Source organism: Podarcis melisellensis (genome assembly GCF_964234715.1).
Source record: "Podarcis melisellensis genome assembly, chromosome: 14".
In the NCBI taxonomy this organism is placed as follows: domain Eukaryota; kingdom Metazoa; phylum Chordata; class Lepidosauria; order Squamata; family Lacertidae; genus Podarcis; species Podarcis melisellensis.
Genome location: NC_138546.1, coordinates 15,372,265 through 15,395,864, shown reverse-complemented (window position 1 = coordinate 15,395,864; position 23,600 = coordinate 15,372,265). Strand labels below are relative to the sequence as shown.

Here is a 23,600-nt window from a genome sequence, read left to right as displayed (position 1 = left end):
TTTTATTTAAGATCTCTCCTGCAAAATAAAGAACAGACTGGAGGCAACCTTAGAAAGTTTATCACCCTTTCTACTTAACGGTGGTCCCTTGTGCAGAAAGCTTGCTGCTGATAATCTCGGCGAAGATGAATATCGTTCAGATGTCGATGCAATTAGTAACTAAGCCAAATGCCCTCGTATTATGTAAATACCGAAAACAGCATCATTTGAGGTGGCATGAGAACTGCAGGTGACAGATTACTTCCCTGTCCTTTTCATCCGTCAAGTCAGACTAGCCTGGTAGTTAACATATTTTACCATAATATTAAAGGCAGTTTTGCATTAGGAAGTCATTAAATAAAATAAAATAAAAACATTTCTCAGAGGTATTAATTAGGGAAATGTTGCTTTATGCTCATAAACGCTTTATGTTTTCCCGACTAAGGGGGTCATTTTCATAAATAATTTGAAATGTTTGCAGTTCTGATGGCAAAGAACAGGAACTTTAAAGGCCTGGAGGGAGAAGCAAGGAAGGGAGAAGAACGCTGAAGGGCAAATCAGCAACATGGCCCAGTGCTAACAGAGCAACTTTTTAAAAATGGCGGATAAAGACAGGAATGTAGGCAAGCCACCATATACCACTATTTCTCCATTGATCCCAGGGGTGTGGAAGAGTTTCACATTCCCTTCTGGGCAATCTTCTGGAGGTCACATTGCTGAGGTTGATGAGAGTTTTGGTCCAACTACACAAAGAACCATAGAATTCAACCCCATGCAATGCAGGAATATGTAGCTGTTTGCATATGGGGATCGTACCTGTGACCAGCACCATGCTCTAACCAACTGAGCTGGAGGGAGCTGGAGGGCCTCACTGACTACATAAGGCGACTCACACGTAGCCTCAGACTTATCATCGGATCAGGCTGGTCTAATGCTAATCTCAACAGGAAGTTAGAACTGGCCTGAACCACCTTTCCCAAACCTGGTGCCCCCCAGATGCTTGGAACGACAGATCCAAGTAGCCAGTGTGGTGTAGTAGTTAGTGTGTTGGGCTAGGAGCAGGGAGACCAGGGTTCAAATCCCCACTCAGCCATGAAATTCATTGGGTGTTCATGAGCCAAACACAGCCTCTCAGCTTAACTACGTCACCAGGTTGTTGTGAGGATAAACAGGGGTGGGGCGGGGCATATACACCACATCAAGCTCCCTGGGGGAAAAGCAAGATATAATTGAATGAATGGCCATTCATCATGCTGGCTGAGGTTGATAGTACAAAACATAGAATCATAGAATTGTGGGGCTGGAAGGGGTTGCTAGGATAATCTACTCCACCCCCCAGCAACACAGGAGTCACAGGTAAAGAATCCTAGATAGATGGTCACCCAACCTCAAACCTCCAATGAAAGAAAGTCCACCACCTTTCAAGGTAGTCCCTTACACTGTTGAACAGTTGAACGGCCTCGGTCCAGTATACCTGAAGGAGCGTCTCCACCACCATCATTCAGCCCAGACACTGAGGTCCAGCACCAAGGGCCTTCTGGCAGTTCCCTCTCTGCGAGAAGCCAAGTTACAGGGAACCAGGCAGAGGGCCTTCTCAGTAGTGGCACCTGCCCTGTGGAACGCCCTCCCACCAGATGTCAAAGAGAAAAACAACTACCAGACTTTTAGAAGACATCTGAAGGCAGCCCTGTTTAGGGAAGCTTTTAATGTTTAATAGACTATTGTATTTTAATATTCTGTTGGAAGCTGCCCAGAGTGGCTGGGGAAACCCAGTCAGATGGGCGGGGTATAAACTATATTATTATTATTATTATTATTATTATTATTATTATTATTATTATTACAGAAATTTTTTCCTAATCTTCTCAGTCTTCTCTTCTGCAGGCTAAATCTACACAACACCCTCAACTGTTCTTCATAAAGCTTGACTTCCAAACCCTTTAACATCTTGTCTCCCTCCTCTGTACAGGGCATGAGATTGGGGAAGTCTGCTATGAGGTGTCAGGCAACAGTAGTCTTTTTTGTGGAGATAGAATAACTTCTCCGAATAGCAATAGTACATTTCTGATCTCTTGTGACATCAATTGTTACACAGGTCCACAAATGAAAAGTGGTGAATTAACACAGAAGCAAAAACAAAAATATTATAGTTTAATGATTCAGCAACAGCGACTTTTTAAAAGCAAGAAGCAGGTCAACAATGCATTCCCCACCACTAAATGATCATAGCAGGGGAAATTAGGCTGCATTCCTATGCTCATTTGCCAGGAGGTAAGCCCCATTGAATGTGATGGGTCATGAGACAAGGTTACTGAAATCCACATTTCAAAGAAGCGCAAAAATGGAAGGTGTGGGGTCTTCCTAACATAGGACTTCTTCCCAGGTGGGCAAAGCAATCCTAAATACAGGAAGCCAGTGGGATTTATGCCAGATTAATGTAAACTGGTGTAAATTACCCTCTTCCAGGAGCAAGCCTGCTGTAAACTAAGCTGGACCGAACCTGATAGAGGGAATACAAGCCTCAGGTGGGCTTGACCAAGAGGGTAAATGGAGTGGGAAGGCAGCAGGAAGGTCAGTGAGCTGTAAACGCACTGGCAGAACCAATCTTGCCCTGCTGCTGGTGTGCTCCGAACCAACTTTGCCCCTTTCTCCTATTAAGCAACAGCAACCTGCCTGTCAGGAAGACAGCATCCTGTCTCTTCCCCAGTTGGTGAACCACTTCTGCGAGCTATGAAGGTGTCGCCCATTGACATTTTGAGAAGCTCAGTAAGCCCTCTGATACAGCTCAAAAATTAATATTAGTAATAAGGAACAGAAAGAAGCTTAGCCCAGTAATTAACATCTGATATGTTTACACTCTTCCTTAAAAACAAAACAGAAACAAATCACACATACACAGACCAGAAGCAATTTATCTGTTCATGGAGAGAACCAATACCAGCTTAAATAAAAGCAGTTGTTTATTTGTGAAAAGGTGATGGAGTAAAGATGAAGGATGAAAATTTAAGGGAAATCGTTGGCATCAACAAGCCAACTAAGACATATTGGGAGTTGCATATTAGAGATGTATTTGCCTGCAGAAAACACTGGCTGGTGTGACTGGAATGTAGGGGAGTTTAGAAAGGGGAGAGTTATGGATCTTGCTCCACCTGCTTTTGCTTCTGGCTCCTCCCACACTGGCATGTGGTTCATGGAAGGCTTTCCACAATAGGCTATGGTAGGGCTGTGCACTTGGTCCCCTCATCTGATTTAGGGCATAATATGTTGCTTTAGTGGGGCCTAGATCCAACTAGATCCTGGACCATAAAGAAGGCTGATCACCGAAGAATTGATGCTTTTGAATTATGGTGCTGGAGGAGACTCTTGAGAGTCCCATGGACTGCAAGAAGATCAAACCTATCCATTCTTAAGGAAATCAGCCCTGAGTGCTCACTGGAAGGACAGATCCTGAAGCTGAGGTTCCAATACTTTGGCCACCTCATGAGAAGAGAAGACTCCCTGGAAAAGACCCTGATGCTGGGAAAGATGGAGGGCACAAGGAGAAGGGGATGACAGAGGACGAGATGGTTGGACAGTGTTTTCGAAGCTACCAGCATGAGTTTGACCAAACTGCGGGAGGCAGTGGAAGACAGGAGTGCCTGGTGTGCTCTGGTCCATGGGGTCACGAAGAGTCGGACACGACTAAACGACTAAACAACAAGATCCAACTCAGCATAATCTGGGACTGACCTGACAGATTTGTTCTGACTACTGACACAGGAGCATTGCAGAGTGTTCAGTGATGGTCCTAATTAAACATGTTGTCTGGGGGGTCTGGACAAGATACAAAGACTTATTAGAAAACAAAACACCGAGGTGGCTGTCACCTTTGGAGGCCAAGGCCCGAAAAAGACCCAATATGGAGGCCAATTGGCCAAAATATTGGGAAATACTAGAAAGGGATGGAGACAATTGGAAACTGCAGAGTTTAGAGAAAATGAAAGATAAAGTGCGAGACTGGTTACACTATGCTCAGATTAAGGAAGTGTTTAAGATTGATAAAAAGTTAGGATTCCAGGTGGAGAAATCGAAACTGGAGACAGAACTGCTAGAACCTAAGACCAAGGTACTTTCAAAAATGTATAACTTGCTGCTGAAATGGAACACACAAGACGAATTGGTTAAATCGGCTATGATAAAGTGGGCCCAGGATATTGGGCACAACATTATGTTTGAGGACTGGGAAAGGTTATGGACTACCGGGCTGAACTTCACAGCATGTAATGCTCTGAAGGAAAATGTAATGAAAATGATATATAGATGGTACATGACCCCAGTGAAATTGGCTAAAATATACCATTCGTCTGATAACAAATGTTGGAAATGTAAGGAAAATGAAGGAACATTCTTTCACCTCTGGTGGACATGCCCTAAAGTGAAGGCCTTTTGGGAAATGATATATAATGAGTTAAAAAAGGTATTTAAGTATACCTTCACCAAGAAACCAGAGGCCTTCCTTCTGGGCATGGTCGGCCAGAACGTGTTAAAGAAGGATAGAACATTTTTTATGTACGCTACAACGGCGGCAAGGATACTTATTGCTAAGAGCTGGAAAACCCAAGATCTACCAACACTGGAAGAATGGCAGATGCAGCTGATGGACTATATGCAACTGGCTGAGATGACTGGCAGAATCCGCGACCTGGGAGAGGAGAGGGTTGAAGAAGACTGGAAGAAATTTAAGATTTATTTACAAAAGTACTGTAATTTGGTTGAATCCTAACAAGGAAGCCAGAGCAGAAATAACTGTCTACCATTAAATTATAATTTTTTATTTGAGTTTAACCTAAATATTGCACTTAAGAGTATAAACAAGATGATAATTTGCTTGGAAAAATTCGTTTTTAATGATGAGAGTGGAAGCGGGAGACGTGAGGGAGTCCGCAATAGAATGAAAAGATGTTATGAAACCTATTTTGTTTGTTAAATATGTATCTGTAAAAAATCTTAATAAAAATTTTTATAAAAAAAAAAAATAAACATGTTGTCTGGGGGGAGTGGAAGAAAGAGGGAAGAAAGAAAGGGACACAGAACACCTGCCCATCTCCTTCTCCTCCCCTCTCCTTGGAAGCCCCAGATCACTCTCAGTGGACCTGACACAACCTGAGTTGACCCAGGGCTGCCTCAACCCATCTGGCTGAATCCCAAATTGACCCAAATCAACCCAAGATCCAGGATTCAGCCATTTCCAGTGCACAGCCCTAGAATTAGGCTCTCTGAAGAAGGGTCCCTGGTCCCTGAAGGGAAAATATACCAGTGCTCAAAATCACAATATTATTCCTCATATATTTCTGAAAAGTATCAGTGGCCTAGCAAGGAGTGCCTTTTTTCAAACATGAAACTGGCTCTCAGTTACAGTTTTGGACTTGCTAAATCAGCTTAATGGGGTATAATGATATTAGCGGCATTAGCAATCAGACGTTCAAAAGGGTGTGTGTGTGTTTTAAAGACTCTCCATGAAATGCAGAGCTAATGCATATTGCAGGAACAATTTCCGTGCAAAAACAAAAAAAGCAGGGGAATGCAAAGCGATGCACTCTTGACAATGTTTCTGGATGATCCATGCTCCTAGATGAGAGGAGCATTTAAATAAATGTGTGCTCGTGATTGAGGAGTTCTCTTCCCACTCTCTCATTTCACTTATGCAAATTGAATATTGGCTACTTAAGGAAAGGCATGAAATGAGAGGCACAATCTTTAAAAGAACATTTGTATAATGGGAGTATAATGGGTACAGTGCACTAGGAAAAAGGCGGGCAAAGGGGCCCATCAAGTTTGTAGCTCTCTACTATCTCGTGTTCGGGCTATGTGATAGTCGGGGGGGGGGGATGAAAAGCCCAGCATTGTTGAAGGATAAGCAGCAGGTCCCACAAACAGGCATTTTGCAGATCTGGGTGGGACCACCTTCCTTCTTCTGACCTGGACCACAGCCCTCTCCCCTCTTTGACAGCATGGCTGCCATCCCTGCTGATGGCTTTCTCCCACACCACTACAATTGCCCAGTCACCATGTGTAACAGGTGCTTCCACTGCAGTATTTGCCAAGTACAGTGGACGCTCGGGTTGCGAACATGATCCGTGCAGGATGCACGTTCGCAACCCACAGCGTTCGCAACCTGCATCTGCGCATGCGCAAAGCTCGATTTAGTGCTTCTGCGCATGTGCGACCCCTGAAACCCGGAAGTACCGGAATGGGTACCGGTCTGTAACCCGAAAAAATGCAACCTAAAGCAGGTTTAACCTGAGTAAACCAACTGTACTGGTGCCATCTCCAGGGGACCGCGGGTACCTGGCCTTGGTGCCTGCCTCCGCCCCCCTGCTACCACCTGCTGCCTCCACGGCCACCTCCACATGCCACCACATCCATGCCAGAGCTGCCCAAGGGGGTAGAGGAAGGCATTCTTCTCACCCGTGTGCTCCCTCTCCCTTTAGCCTGCACGCAGACATACAATTTTGTCTCTGTCTGTGTGTCTCTGTGTCAGGGAGTGAAGTGAAGCACATGAGGCAGGAGTTGGTAATGCAGGTGAGCTGCGCACAGGTGAGCTGCAAGCAAGCTGCCGCCCAGCTCTGTGGAGGCTCCTTTTATTGATACAATATGCAAACCCAGGCAGATACATTTTGGGCTGTGGCCTTTACACATCTTCCAGTCCCGAGATAGTGGGGTGGTACAAAGTTATTTTGGCACCTATTTCCACTGCGTCATTTTCCCCTTGCACAGTGTATGACGAAGGAGACAAAAGTCTCAGAGAAAAAGGTTACAGACAGGACACCGTAGACTACTGAGACCACAAAAGGTTAGATAGAGGGCACGATGTTCAGACAGCTGTGGCTTTTTCTGTGAGGGTGAGTGTGCCCCACACCCCAAGGTCATGTGTGCAGGCCGGCTGAGGCTGCCTGCAGGTGGGGAGTGTGCTCCGCACCCAGCTATCATTCCCACAAGGGAGGACCACAGCTAATACAACCCCCATTCTCCCTCCAAGGGGCCTTCTTCTCCCCCTGGCTCAGGACTGAACCTGCAGGGAGTCTGTTGGACTTGGGTTTCTTTTTGAATCCTCCAAATTCCTGGAGGAGAAATGCCTGCTAGTCCAGGCCTGGAGGCATTTTCCTGCAGAAGACGGAGATCTATCGGGCTCATGCCCTGCTTGTGGACTACATGGAAGAATCTAATTGGCCACTGTGAGAACAAGATGCTGGATTAGATGTATCTTTGGCCTGATCCAGCCGGGCTCTTCTAAGGTTCTCATACAAAGAAGCATTATTTCTGTATGATTTGTCCCAGAGTGCGGCAAGTGAGGAACTAAGAGCCTGTAGCTTCATTATTATTTTTTGGTAAACTGTGCTCTGTCACATTGAATAAGATAAGCAAAGGATTTAAATTGAGGGCATGGCCTACAATCTAAACAACACATTTAAGATGCCTACAGATTTCCAGCATTAATAACTGGCTGACCCAAACCATCCTGTTAAATCTTGCTGTTGCTAAATACCATCTGAACACTGACATCCTTTCGTTAGACCGGCATATTTTAAGGCATCCACTTTCAGCATTGGGTATCTCAAGATCACTTCTGCATAGCATATCTACAGCACTCCCACAGTGCAATCCTGTACATGTTTGCTCAAACATAACCTCAGTGGGGTTACTCCCAGGTAAGCGTATATAGGAGTAGATCTTCAAATGTTCAAGATGTTTCACTTACAGTATACAGTCATACCTCGGGTTACAGATGCTTCAGGTTGCGTTTTTTCAGGTTACGAACCGCTGAAACCCGGAAGTACTGGTATGGGTTACTTCCAGGTTTCAGCGCATGCACAGGAGCTCTAAATCGCACTATGCGCAGAAGCACTGAATCGTAACCCGCGCATGCACAGACGCACAGCTGCAGGTTGCGAACACTGCGAGTTGCGAACGCTGCGGGTTCCAAATGTGCATCCTGCACTGATCATGTTCGCAAGCCGAGCATCCACTGTATATTGTTATAAGTCTTGCAGCAACCCTTAAATGTAGGTCCGTAGCACTAACCCCAGTTTGCAGTCTGAGAGACACCTGTCCATCTTTCATCAGGTCATCTCCCCCTGGCCCATTGGATCAGGGTCTACCTGCTATGAATCCTGGCCACAGGTCAGCCAGTCTTAGATTACAGATCTAAGGCACAGTGGCCTGTGTCCTGGGAACATTCAAATGAACAAAAAGTTAAGAAAGGTACAGGAAAGTCTAAAGAGCTGGGGTGCCTCATCCATTAAAACCTTTCTTAGGAAAGGCAGGCAGTTAGGTAATTTCAGACTCTGGACTTAATAGCCTTATGCCTCCAGCTCTTTAGATTGTGAAAGTGCTTCTTCATACAGCGGATAGCTAAACTCTGGAATTTGCTCCCACCATCATTCAAAAAAGACCTTAATTAAAATATGCAATAAAGGAATCCTATTAAAACACAGTGATTAAAACAGCAGACTCGGGACAAGAAATCAAGGTTGCGAGCAGTGCAAGAGATCAATTAATAATTTGTTTATTTCACTCTTGTCCCAGTGTGGGGGACCCACCTTGCTGCACTTGGGGGCCCTCCTTTTCCTTTTGCTAAATGGGGGTGCCCCATGGCATCTGCCAAGATGGCACCACTGTTAAACAATGTTAGAATTTGTGGGTGGGTGTGGCTAACTGTAAAGTTTCTCTGTGTGAATAAGGCAGCAGTTGGGCATGAAGGTATTTAAATATTCAAATTTATCCTGTGGAGGACATCAGTCCCTCCAAGCAGGATTTGATGAGAAGTTTTGGAAGCTCCCTTTGCCTTTGAATAAAAAGCAGTGTGATTCCAGTGATGGTGAGAATGAGATTAAAGTTACTAAGATGAAATGCAACAGGGACCCAGAGGCGCCCAGATCCTGGCTCCACCACTGTGTTGCGGGTGGGGGAGACGTGCATGAGCTGTGCCAGAGGGGTGAAAAGACTGATGTGCATTTGGGGAGATGGAAATGAAGACTGACACCTGAAGCAGGGCAAATTATCCACAGGACTGTATTTATTTTTTCATGGGTGCATTTCTGCCCTACCTTTGCATCACATGAGACCAATTCTCTTCCCAAAGCCTCTAGTTCTGTCCTCTAAGTGTCCCTGACTTTGGATGCTCTTAGCACAACAAATATACCCACAATTCACAATATTGGAGATATAAGCCTTCAAGTACGGATGAAGGAGAATTTTTTTCGGTTTGCATTTAAAGGTAAAGCTATCTAATTTGAACTTTCTGGAGTTCACACGTTTTTCTGGAATTTTGCACTGCATTTCCCCAGCCAAGGAATGTATATGGAAATGTATACACTAGGGAAGAGTGTGCATAAAAATGTATGTTAGTGAAAATAATATTTTTAAATGCATTATATTACTGAAAATATAAATACTAGAGAATATATATTTTGCAAAAATAAAAAAGGACCCTGGGTGAAAGTGCATTAGAAGTTTGCACCAAAATGCTGATGACTTTTCTCGGGGATGTTTTTTTTTAATGCTCACCTGTGGATGGTAGACATCTGTTTTGCATGCGAAAAGTCCTAGGTTTAATCTTCAGGTAGAGCTAGGAATGCCCTTTGCCTGAAATCCTGAAGCATCTCTACCAGCCTGTGTAGACAATACTGAACTAAATGGTCCATTGGTCTGACTCACTATAACGGTGCTTAAACAACAAGACCAAAAATATGAAAATATTTTGAACATGAAGAACATAAGTATATATACAACTTTATGAAAATCTTGTATTGAACTTTAAGAAAATAAGTATATATGTTACAATTAAACAACAGGATGTGATCTATATCAGAAGACCGTCACACTGGTTGAAATTCCATTTCGACTAATTAGTCTTTTGCTTTCAATCCCATCCATTGTGGGAAGAATGAAAACACCCAACTCCCGAGGAAGTGTTATCCCAAGTCCTTCATGGGCATTCCTGGCTGAAAGTAGTTCTTTTGCCTGTGCAGCTGCTTTTTCATTGGTAGATTGTTAGCTATAAGCACAACACATGTGTGTGTGGCATCGTTAGAGAAAGAAACCCAAAGAAACAGCATAAAATAAATATCCTCCCTCCAGACAAGCGAGAGCCATTGCGTGGACAGGTGGAGTCCCCCAAACCCTGGGCGGCCCCCATGTGGAATAATGACTCAAGACAACGTGCTATGGGATTAAAATTGGCCACAACTTTATTATGTTTCAGATGTGGGTAGACCTTGGCTCAGGCATTGGGCGTTTATCCCTCCCAGTCCCCCGCCAGAGATCTGGGGAACATCAGGGTTATCCAGTGTGTGTGGGGATTGGGCTGGCTCTGGAGAACATATATTCAAGCAGAGAGAGCCCGCCCCTGTTATGCTGCCGTCTCAGGGGAGAGCAATGACAACCTCTAGGCATACGACCAAAGCCTCCCTTCAAACAACCCCTTTAACGGGGAACCCTGGTATCGCCACCATGAAAAGGAGGGGGCGTGGGTCACCACGACATGCCCTCCCCCATTTAGGGAAGATAGACTAAAGGATTCCACCCAAGGCCTGATACCATCAAAATTGTGACATTTTGCTATGGGAAAGGCAAACCTGCCAATGCAGGAGAATTCCTTTCCAGCCCGTCAACAGCGACCTTGATGTAGCAGCACCCACGTACCTGTGGAGAAAAGGTTAACCTGCAAAAGAAGTCTTAACTGAGGGTGGGAGAAGCTCTGTAGCCAACGATTCCCAGGTAAGATCCTCCCCCTATTGTGTAGGCAGGTGGTCCCTCCCCCTACCTGGCCTGATCACCTTGGCAACACCTCCTCAGGTGGGATTAGGCAACTGGCTGAGGTGGGCGGAGACCTCCAGGTATCCTACCTGGGGAAGGCGAAGCCAAGCCTGTGTTAATGGTGCCGCATAGGGTCCAGGGGGCTGCGTGCGACCACGCAAAGGGTGCCCCCTATTTAATGTGGGGAGCAGTCATTATCAGGGTTCAATGTCCCTTTCCAGCCAGGCATGAGTACTCAAGGAGGGTGTAAAGCAGAGTCAGTGAGGGGTGTGGCCTGGGGAGTGGGGGTGTGGCTTGAGAAGGGCTATGGCCTAGGGAAAATCTCTTGGGTCAGACATAGCAGTTTGGAGGGCTGCATTAGACCCCCACCCAAATGCCTGAGGTTCCTCTGTCCTGAAATACAGTAAGACTTCGGTGTAAACATGCACAGGACTTCACTGTCACCATCATATGATTAATCAACCATGATCTACTTTAACAGGATGACAGCCTTCATTGTAAATTGGCTGGGGAGTAGATATTCTAATATTATGCAGACTTAGTCCTTCCTTTCTGAGCCTGTATTGCTCTAGTAAAGCTAGATTGCTGTATTCCACCACCCCACCCCCAATACACACACACACGGCAACTTGTCTCATTTTTGCTTCTCTGCAAGACAGTTCCAGACATCATAAAAAAGAAAAGAAAAGACATTTCTGCAAAGGGATTTGACGCATTAAGTTTACTCTAACTAAGATTCATGATAGCCTTCTTGCTCTTTTCCACCAGTGGAATCAAACAACAAAACACTTGGAGGGAAGATTAGTCAGTATTCTTTTAAAATGCCTTTAAAGTACCACTGGGGGGCAATTCCATTTTAGAAAGATACAGCCGTGCTGCTCCGTATCTGTGCCCTGAAGGTCAGCCAAAAGTGCAAGAGGTTATCGTTGTCTCTTAAGACAGAATTTATCCTTGACCTTTTCCCATCAGAGAATCCAACATGAATAAATGAGGATGTGCGGTTGACAGAGCCATCCTATATATTTCTGCTGAGATATTTTAAGTCTTACTGACTTCAGCAAGGCTGGAGATTAGGACTGCACCTTTTCTCTTAGTATGGAAGAAAGAAGTAAGAAGCCAAGAAATACCAGTCCAGTCTCCACCAACCTGGTGCCCTCCAGATGTTTTGGACTCCAATAAGCCAGTATGATAGTGAGCCCATTGGACTGGGCTCCAATAAGCCAGTGAGCCCATTGGACTGGGACCTGGCAGACTGGGGTTCAAATCTCCTCTAGGTAATGAAACTCCTTGGGTGGGTGACTAACCTACCCAGGCGGCCCTACCTCCAATCAAAAAGAAGCTACAGCAAATTGACTTCTCTAACACAGCCTCCCATGCAAGAGGGCCGTGTTCAGGCTTAGCCCTAGCTATTCCACCCCCCGAAGGGATCCCTCTATACTGCTTCACAATTTCTTCGGAGGCTAAGCAAAGGGCCTTTACCTGTGCCCGTCTCAACTGTTTTCCTACAGCAGTTCTGTCGGGTCGTTATTCTAGAATTCCCATCGCAAATAGAACATGCACCTGCAATGACACGGCTCTGGAGACTATGGAACACGTAATGCTCTTCTGTCCCAACTGGACAGATGAAAGATCTCGGTTTCTAACTCCTCTCGTGAACAAGCTTCATCTCCCAATCCAGCCTTGGATAGTGTCCCTTCTTCTGCAGGATTCTGATTGTTGGATTACCGAGATGACAGCTAACTTCCTGCTTAGTGTGATGAAGAGGAAAGCGGCACCAACTTTTTCTTTAATACCACAGCTGTAGTTGATACGCCGCACAATCAAACGAAGTTCCAAGTAACCTTATTGTAGAAGGACAAGGAGCTAGGACGATATCTACTTTTACCTCCCCACCCCCATTTTATGTTGTTATTTCTATGTATATTATGCTATGGCCATACGGCTAATGCAATAAAATCTATTGATTGAGTTGGAACCTACCCAGCAGGGCCATTGTGAAGATAAACTGGGAAGCAGGAATAGTTCCATAGAGGAAAGCTGGGATATCAATGTGGTAATAACTAAATTATAACTAGATAGATGGGACTCGAGTGGCACTGTGGGTTAAACCACAGAGCCTAGGACTTGCTGATCAGAAGGTCGGTGGTTCGAATCCCCGCAATGGGGTGAGCTCCCGTTGTTTGGTCCCTGCTCCTGCCAACCTAGCAGTTCGAAAGCACTTCAAAGTGCAAGTAGATAAATAGGTACCACTCCGGCGGGAAGGTAAACGGCATTTCCGTGCGCTGCTCTGGTTCACCAGAAGCAGCTTAGTCATGCTGGCCACATGACCCAGAAGCTGTACGCCGGCTCCCTCGGCCAATAAAGTGAGATGAGTGCCAGAACCCCAGAGTTGGCCACGACTGGACCTAATGGTCAGGGGTCCCTTTACCTTTAAATAGATAGATAAATAAATAAAAAAAGCCATTTGCCATGTGGGCCGAGGCTGATGGGAGTTGTAGTCCAAACCTTCTGGAGGGCATTGTGTTGATGAAGACTAACAGTGAGTGTAAGCATTTGGAGTGGGTGGTGAGGAAGAAAAGTACTTAAGAAAAAACCCTGCACTTCATGCCTGAGGACAGCCAGGAAGCAAATTTAACACATCCTTCCCAGAAAGGCATGGTTCTATTCTTTTGCTGCCACCTTCCTACCATCTTCCTCCATTGAGCTGCACTGTGCTATATGGAGAGAGGGAGTGTACAGTCTATTTCTATAGCAAGCTAAATCCGAGGATGGCGATCGGAAGGTGCGTCAGTGAAAGCAACAGAACTCCGAAGATAAAGCAACAAACTTGAACACACAAACTCAGCGGCATCAAGGACTTTATGAGTCCTTTTGTTAAGAAAAAGCACACAATCACAGAATTACGTAGCTGGAAGGGACTGCAGAGGTTATCTAGACCAAGGTTTCCCAAATTTAGATATCCAGCTGTTGTTGGACTACAACCAGTGCCAGATTTATGTATAAGCTAAACAAGCTATAGCTTAGGGCCCCACTCTCTTGGGGGCCCCAAAAAAACTTTAAAGGAAAAGAACAACCTGGATGTACATTTCCAAAATATAAAATAAATATTTGTTATGTGCAAATGGCTTTAGATACATATTAGGTCCATAAATTAACATATAGCATATATTCAACACAAGAACAGTGACAATTTGTTGTTGACAAAGGACAGCTGGACATATAAAGGGCCCCATTACCTTCTGTAGCTTAGGGCCTCATCAAACCTAAATCTGGCTCTGACTACAACTCATCATCCCTGGCTAGCAGCACCAGTGGTCAGGGATGATGGGAATTGTAGTCCAAAAACAGCTAGATACCAAAGTTTGGGAAACCCTGATCAAGACTAACCACTGTTCAGTGCAGAAATCTTGAAACTACAGCACCCTTGAGAAAATGACCATGCTAAAATATTTGCAACAAAGGACAGCCCACCATCTCCAGAAGCCGGCTACTCCTCTGTTCAACAGTTCTTAGAGCTTGAAGATCTCCCAAATTCTCTGCTGCAATTTCTACCCATTTGTTCTCATCTTGCCCTCTGGAGCAACCACAAACAACTGTGCTGCTGCTTCTGTGTCACAGCCCTTTGTGTGTTTTAAAACAACTCCTGTATCTCCCTTTAATCATCACTAGGCCAAACATATCCAGCTCTTCCAATCATCGTCGCAGGACTTGGGTTTCAGACACAGTCTCCTGATCACCCTCCTCTGGGCATGCTTCTTATAAGGGAATTAGACAGATCCATGAGGAATAAGGCTGTGAGTGATGACTAGTCGTGATGTTTCTATGTCTAGTATTAGGGGCTTGGGCAAGATGCCTTCAGGAGGACATCCTCTTCCTTCCAGTAATCACTCACTTGCTCTTTCACAGAGGAGAAGGCTCTAAATGTCTACAAGCTCCATAGCTGAAGGCAGTACACCACACTGGCTGAATTAGAGAAAACTAAATTAGTTTTCAAATGCACTTGTCTCCTAACAGGATATGTCTGAAGAATGGATGCTTTGAGAACTTTTGATAGTCCTAGTAGGATGTACTTGGAACAATACCTGAGAAAATGGAAGCTATAAGGCATCTGAAGGACCACTGATTTTCCATCCCAGCTCTAGGCAAAAACAATACATATGACACTTTCCTGGAAGATACTCCTTTGAGACCAGCTGAAATCATGTGAATATTTCCTTGGGACGAGCCAGATTGAACTCAGTATGACTTACATCTGAGTAGGTTTTGTGAGATACAGAGGATCATAGGATCAGGCCTCCTATCTTTCTCCTACTCCCTTCACTGTTGGAGGCAGCACACACCTGAGTTGCTGGATGTCAGGTGTGCATGTAGGAGCCAGGCCCTGTGACCAATAGGACTTTGCAGGACTGGGGCCTTCCTAAGTTTGTTCTGAAGAGGCGAGGCACAGCCTCACAGGTGAGGCCGATTGGTAACTCACAGCACCTGGTGGCAAGAGCTGGGGAGGGATATAAGTTCAGCATTTCCCTTCGGCTCTTTGCCACAGCAACACGCTTCTGGCCTTGCTGTGTTTGGCTTCTTGCTTCCTGATCCTTGAACCTCAGCTTCTTGACTCCTTGCTTCTTGATCTTCTGACCCCTGACTCTGACTTCTTGCTTCTGGACCCTCGGACCCTTGGCTTCTTGACTCCCAGCTCTCTGAACCTTGGATTCTTGGCTTCCTGGTTTCTGGACCTCCGCTCCTGCTCCCACCCAGCCATCTTGCCCCCGTCCTGATGTCCCCTGCAGGAGTGGGTTGTTCTGAAATGCTTAGGTCCTGCTTGCAGGTGTCCCACAGACATCTGTTTGGCCACTGTGGGAACAGGATGCTGGACTAGATGGGCCATTGGCCTGATCCAGCCGGTGGTTCTTCTGTTTCCTTCAAGGAGACCAATATAGCAGTGGCACCTCCTTCGGTATATCCTCACTTTTTATGTCAAGACTTTTCTAAGGAGGGGGAAAGGCAGCGAGCTGCAGAAAGGCTATAGTTACCCATATAGTGAAACAACAACAACAAAAATCTAGTGCCTAATTATACAATTAGGAATTTAGTAACCAGGAATAAATTAGGAAAATGATTCTCTTAATAGGATAAGCATCTCCCTGGGGGTGGAGGCTGCTGGTGTTTAGACCTGTTAAAAATTGCACTAGTGAACTTGGCTGATCCTTTCAGTGACAGATTGCTGGTTGCTAAGGAAGGATGCAGAGGTCAGGTGCTGGGTTCTTGTCAGGAGGCACATCAGGCTGCATTAATTCCAGGGCACGAATTTCACTCTCTGGTCTGGGCGGCGTGCAAGGAGACACTCATGAAATCTGCCACAATTATCCTCTAAATTTAGTTACCTAATTATAGGAATAGCATCAAGCAGAAGAAACTTTAAGCGCTACTTGCTCACATTCCATTTGTGTTTCCTTTCCTTTTTTTATTTATTAAAAAAGAGACACACTCTTGTAATGTCTTCCTCCCACCCCATCCCCATGGATGAGGCCATTCAGATTTAAAGGAGGCCATTGTCCCAAACACCTGTCATGTTAGTGGCTACAATTGATCGTGGAAGAAAAGCTTGTCATTGAGTAAACAGAGTCTACACAATGGATGGGGTACTCAAGGCTCTCAAGATGTTGTTGGACTCCAAGTGCCATCAGCCTCAGTCCGCATGGCCCATGGACAGGGATGCTGGGAGATGTAGCTATGAGTCCTACAAGACCTGCTCCACTGACCTACTTCCACCTGGCTTGGAGTGTGTAGGACTCACTGAAAACTTCTGCTTCTACTGAAGGGGTCTGAGACCATCTCACTTATGAGGCCTGCAAGACCTGCTGTTCAAGATGCCTGGAGACTATTTGGACGAATTATCAATTAAGATGGGTTTTAATTGGGAGGCGGGGTCCATTTTCCATTTTGGAAATGCTTAATTTTTGCTGTTGGTAGAGCCAGTGTGGACCATCTGGGCTGTGAGTCCTGGAAGACCTTGCCTTGCAGTCCTTTTCCCACCTGGCCTGGGAAGGAGGGGCCCTGACTGACTCCAGCTGCAGAAGCTGAGGCTGCTGAACAGACTCTTCGGCTGGGGTACTGTTTAGGGGTTTTTGTTGGGGGTTGTTGTTCTTGATATTATTTTTTTTGTATCTTTATTTTAGGTGTTATGATTTATGTGGAAACGGTTTCGATTTGGTTATGTACTTTTTGATTTATTGTTTACGACTACTTTTGTTATGTTTGTGAGCTTTCTACCCTCATGTTGTAACCACCTTGAGCATGGCTATAACTGTGGAAAGGCAGCATACAAATAACATTATTTATGTATCTATGTGGTGTACTGGTTAGAGTGTTGGACTATTTTCTCAGAGATCAGAGTTTGAATCCTCATGCAGCTATGGTGTTTACTGGGTGACCTTGGGCCAGTCTTTGTCTCACCACTGAACCTACCTCACTGGGTTGGTGTGAGAAGAACATGAGGAGGAGAGAACAATGTAGGCCACCCTGAACTCTTTGGATGAAAAGGTGGAATATAATTGAAATAAATATAATGCTTTGGTATCTTTATTGCTTGACCTTATTATGTGGAGAATGCTTAACTTTAGAAGTCTTCATTTACTCCTTTATGGAGGTCCTGGGCTGCCCAGATGATGAGTCCTTGCTCTCGGCCTCACTGATGTGGCCCAAAGGAAAGCAGAGCAATACGTTTGTCACCAGCTTGGCTGCAGGAGTTGCCAGAAGGAGGCATATAAGGTGCCATCCAATCGCCTTAGGGATTCCACTCCAGATTTGTGTAGGGTTTACACCAGGGGTAGGCAACCTAAGGCCCGGGGGCCAGATGCGGCCCAATCGCCTTCTCAATCTGGCCCGCAGACAGTCCAGGAATTAGCGTGTTTTTACATGAGTAGAATGTGTACTTTTATTTAAAATGCATCTGAGTTATTTGTGGGGCACAGAAATTCGTTCATTATTTTTTCCTTCAAAATATAGTCCGGCCCACCACATGGTCTGAAGGCCGGTGGACTGGCCCATGGTTGAAAAAGATTGCAGACCCCTTGTTTACACCTTAGCCTTTTCTTCTCCTGAAGATATGCTGCAGGACGATGAACAATGAAAAAACCCACAACCCTCCTTTGAAATTTGCACTTCTTTGAACTTTGCAATGAAGTTCTCCAACACATACCACGTACATAAATAATATACTAGGGCAAACTATGCATAATCTTTGCATTTTTAAGTGAAAATAAAATAGAAAGAGGCATTATACTGGGGAAAATGCATTGCAGGAGTGCATATATGAGGATAAATTTGTATTAAAGTGCTGATGAATTTTCATGAGTGTTTTATTATTATTATTATTATTTGCAAACTGATGAGGAAATGTGGAGAACCGAAGCCTGGAAAAATGAGAAAAGGAGAGAAAATGAAATTGACCAATTCATCCATCCCTAGTCAGGTTACAAATATTTGACTAAAGAAAGGGAATAAAATGAAACCCTGCAAGGTGGAACTTTAATCTGGGGCGCTACCAGTGTGATGGGAGTTTGCCATACAGAGGAATAGAAACCATATTTCAAAGCAATTGTTGAACCAGATACTGATTTAGCCAGGAAACCTGCTTCTGTATAGTGAAACAAGCTCCACTTGTTCCTATAGAGTTGATCCTCCGCTTTGTCTGCAAAAGGGATACAGTGGATTAAAAATGCTGAAGATGCTGTTTTGAAGGAGGCTGGAGTTACAATATCAGATGCAGAACAGATGGAGTCTAAAATGTCATAACATTGATACAGATAGCAAGCACGCACTGCAATGGGAAGATTATTCATCCCCAAACATTACAGTTATCAACTGCAGCAGCAACAGACATATAATCAGGCTGAAATACAGAGACTACTTCTTCTTCTTCCTTCTTCTTCCTCTTCTTCCCAGCAGCAATTGTCAAATAGCCAAGACGATGGCTACCTACGCCTAGAGTATCCGCAATAAATCCAATGGTTCAATCCTGTGCTGGAAAGGAGAATGCTTTAAAATGCTAATGAGTGGGAGATTTGAAATGATTGATTGACTGACAGTCCTTTGGGTGAGGAACTCGCCGGGACTTCTGAGAAAACTGGCACAGAATCAGGCTGTTGGCAAGCAAAGCTTAATCGAAAAGAACTCAAGCACTTTTGAGCTCGGCATCGCATATTTTGCAGATGAAAAAGATATAAAATAGGAACTATGTACGACCAACAAATAAAGAGGATCACAACGGATTGGTTTGTTGTTGCTCTTGTTGTTGCTAATCAAAAGTTGCCTTGAGCCTGGTGGAGGAAGCTGGCTATAACTTTTTAAAACCATTTATATATTTCTTTAACTTTCTTTTGTGTTTCCCTTCAAATCGCAACCCATTTCCCAGCATGAATCACACAGGGGGAGGGGAGGGAAGTGCAGAGGAGGAGAACGGAAACCAAGGTGAGGGTAAGCAGCCAATTTTATTAGGGATTTGCCGTTAGTTTCTTTGCCTCCCAATGAAACAACATCCCAAAACTGATCGACCTGTTGCATCGGACCAGGAAGGAGGAACCTCTGGCTCCCAAAATGTTATTGGACTTCCATCACTCCCAGCCAGCATGGCCAACAGTCCAGGATGATGGGACTTGTAGTCCAGCTACATTTGGAAAAGAAGGGGCTGTAGCTCAAAAGCAGAGCTCCCTTGAATGCAGGTCAATCCCCAGGGTCTACAGGTAGGGCTGAGAGACCAGCTCCTACCTGAGATCTTGGATAGCTGCTGTCGATCAGACTGAGCTAGATGGACCAATGGAATTGTATGGCGAAACGCTGTCATGCTGGTAGCCATTTATCTGTAATAGATTGTTCCTGCATGAAGCCTTGTTATTGTTGTAAGCTGATATGGAGCCAAACTCAATTGAAAAGGGGGAGTGTTCACCCTTTCTCTCTCATGGAAGTCAGAGGAGGGGTATAAACAGCGCCGGATTTATGTATAAGCTAAACAAGCTATAGCTTAGGGCCCCACTCACTTGCACCCCCCCAAAGAAAAAATTAAAGGAAAAAATCCTGGATGTACATTTCCAAAATATGATTAAAAAACAACTAAAATGGCTTTAGATACCTATTAGGTCCATAAATTACCATATAGCATATATTCAACACAAAAAACAGTGACAATTTGTTGTTGACAAAGACAGCTGGACATATAAAGGGCCCCATTACTTTAGTAGCTTAGGGCCTCATCAAACCTAAATCCAGCCCTGGGTATAAATACCTGGAGAGGCTACATCACGAGAGCCACACCAACCTCAGTCAGCCCCCACATGCCTGCCTTCTTATTTACCATCAGTAAATAATCAAGAGGATGGCAATGACAGTGTCAACTTCATATATATATATATATATATATATATATATATATATATATATTCCTTCCAGTAGCACCTTAGACTCCTGCCAACCTGGCAGTTCGAAAGCACGTCAAAGTGCAAATAGATAAATAGGTACCGCTCCGGTGGGAAGGTTAACGGTGTTTCCGTGCGCTGCTCTGGTTCGCCAGAAGCAGCTTTGTCATGCTGGCCACATGACCCGGAAGCTGTACGCCAGCTCCCTCGGCCAATAAAGCGAGATGAGCGCCAGAACCCCAGAGTCGGCCCCGACTGGACCTAATGATCAGGGGTCCCTTTACCTTTAAATAGATAGATAAATAAATTTAAAGCCATTTGCCATGTGGGCTGAGGCTGATGGGAGTTGTAGTCCAAACCTTCTGGAGGGCATTGTGTTGATGAAGGCTAACAGTGAGTGTAAGCATTTAGAGTGGGTTGACACTGTCAGTGCCATCCTCTCGATTATTTACTGATGGTAAATAAGATGAGCGCCGCAACCCCAGAGTCGGCCATGACTGGACCTAATGGTCAGGGGTCCTTTTAGCACCTTAGAGACCAACTAAGTTTGTTATTCATATGGCCTTTCGTGTGCATGCACACTTCTTCAGATACTAACAAGTATCAGTATTCTTCAGACACCAAGAAGCATGCACACGAAAGCTCATACCAATAGCAAACTTAGTTGATCTCTAAGGTGCTACTGGAAGGAATTTTTTTATTTTGTTTCGACTACGGCAGACCAACACGGCTACCTACCTGTAACTAGACCTTCCTCTATCTTAGTCTCAGTGTTGCCCTTGTAGAAGCAGATAGGATGAGATTGGGGGCAAAACTAGCTTTGGTTGGCTCTGCCTGTCATTGGCTGTGGCGCCACCTACTGTTGGCTTCCTTGCCTTCCACTCTACCAGTCCCAACAGCAGCCAGCGCCCACTGATAAATTTGCTAAATATTTTTTAAAGCCTATTTTGTGAGGCAGTGGCCATGAATTCATTTTACCCATGAACAGTCAGCCGTCCCACAGGGCTTTGTGTACTTCTTTCATAAGAAGGCTCATTTGAGTCGCATTCCTTTTGTGAAAATCTGTCTGTTTACAATCTATTTCAATACCTTTCTGCATTGGGAAGAAGGGGAGAGGAATTTGCTGTCAGCGTTAGCGAAAGGAAGAACTTACCCAGTGAGTGACTGAATTGGAATGAAGTGGTGTGCAGGGGGGGGGGGAGTGAAATGAATCACTTCCCCACCTGTGCACTAGCCTGTTTAACAAGTGGGGCACTGCAACAAAACGTTGCAGCATGGATTGCTCCTCTTCAGAGTTCCAGTCAGTGAATCAAGTGTGCCTTTTCCCAGGATACTCCATTACATTCTTCTACCTGTGGCTTTCTGTCCCATCCCTCTCCAACTGCCAGTCATTCCAAACCTGCATTGGGCTGCTCTGGAGTTTGCTTTAGTCAGAGCAGATTCACTGAAATTAATGACCATGACTAATTGAGGTCCAATCAATTCAGTGGGTTTGTGCTGAGTAAAAGTTAGTCAAATACAGCCCCGGGCTATATTTCTAGGGGTGTTTGTTTGTTTGTTTGCAGGTTTCTTCCCAAACTTGCAATTCCAGTTACATAAGGAATGCACCTACAGACAGTAAGTTCACTATACCTAAAATATCATCAAATGATGTAATCATAATGGGCCTTTGTATATCTAACTACTACTACTACTTTCCCAGTCGTGATGTATGGAAGTGAGAGCTGGACATTAAGAAGGCTGATCGCCAAAGAATTGATGCTTTTGAATTATGGTGCTGGAGGAGACTCTTGAGAGTCCCATGGACTGCAAGAAGATCAAACCTCTCCATTCCTAAGGAAATCAGCCCTGAGTGCTCACTGGAAGGAAAGATCCTGAAGCTGAGGCTCCAATACTTTGGCCACCTCATGAGAAGAGAAGACTCCCTGGAAAAGACCCTGATGTTGGGAAAGATGGAGGGCACAAGTAGAAGGGGACGACAGAGGACAAGATGGTTGGACAGTGTTCTCGAAGCTACAAACATGGGTCTGACCAAACTGTGGGAGGCAGTGGAAGACAGGAGTGCCTGGCGTGCTCTGGTCCATGGCGTCATGAAGAGTCGGACACGACTAAACTACTTCTACTACTACTACTACTACTAATATACCCTGCTTCCCCCAGCTCCTAAGAACCAGGACTCAAGGAGGCTTCCAAAAATAAAAACAAACATAAATAAAGCTAAAAACATATAAAAGATAATAGTTAAATTGTTATTTAACTATAATGGAATGAAAAACGAAATCTATTAAAATATAGATAGTAAAAACAGCAGAGAACTAAAGGCACTTTTCTTAAAAACTGCTAGCTCCCCAAAGCCTGCAGCAACAAAACAGCCTTCACCTGCCGGCAGAAAGACCACAAGGAGGGAGCCAGTCTAACCTTACTAGGAGTTCCCGAGGCCGCTTTTCCTCAGAGAAGATTGCAAAGCAGTTTACGAAGGAAAACTGAGCTCACAATCCTACAGCTCTTACTCGTCCGGGTGCCTGAAGTCGAAACCTCACGTCGTGCTTGATTTAGGCTGGTTAGAAATAGCTATATCATAACAAACGGCCTGATTGGAATAAATGACTTGAATAATGAGATAGCCTTGTTAAGTATTTATATGGCGACCATCAGTCTAGGTTCTTGACACCAGTTCATCGCATTTATGCCTTTCTCAGCCAAAGATGCATGGCGAAGATAACACGAACAGAGTTTCGGCACAAAGAGTGTAATTATTCCTCACTTCTCTGATTGGCTTTTATAAGATGTTTTGATTTGAAGCATGGCTTCAGGTTCAGACTTCCTTCTCTTCCAGGCCACCGTGACATATGATCTCAAGAAAGTAAACAAAACAAAACATGCAGAGTGAAATCCTTTTTGATATATCTATACATGCCACAGGTGGGGAGTGTTTTTCAGCCCAAGGGCCACATTCCTTCTGGGGCAATCGTCGGGGGGAGGGGGCACATGACAGTGGTGCGTGGGGCCATAGGCAAAAGTGGGCAAAGAATTAATCTAAATGTTACCTTTGTAACATTTAAACAGGCCAGTTTCTACACACACTCACAAAGCTCTCTATCTTCCATCCAGACAAGCAAGAGGCACAATCAGGCATTAGTAACATTCAAGGCAGGGAAAACATGGCTGTGAGGCAAAGTCTGCATCCCCCACCCTTCAGAACTGAGGTTCCTCACTGTGGGACATCATTGCAGTCAAAACCAACAGTTCATGTTTTACTAGATAAGCACACTAAAGGGTTGAGGCTCATAGAGCTCTCCTGTAAATTTTGCCAGAGAGAACTCTGTGAGATCTCTTCCTTTGTCTAGTGTGGCAGGAAGCTGTAACACTACATACTTCCTACCTGTCTGGCCAGGCTCCTTTTTCTTCATTGTGCTT

At 44.7% G+C, this 23,600-nt stretch overlaps 1 protein-coding gene across 1 annotated transcript in view; it reads right to left on the bottom strand.

The window, feature by feature from the left end:
- Positions 1-23,600, bottom strand: part of SHISA9 (shisa family member 9) — a 261,988-nt gene that overhangs the window by 43,728 nt on the left and 194,660 nt on the right. The gene's annotated exons all lie outside the window — the stretch shown is intronic.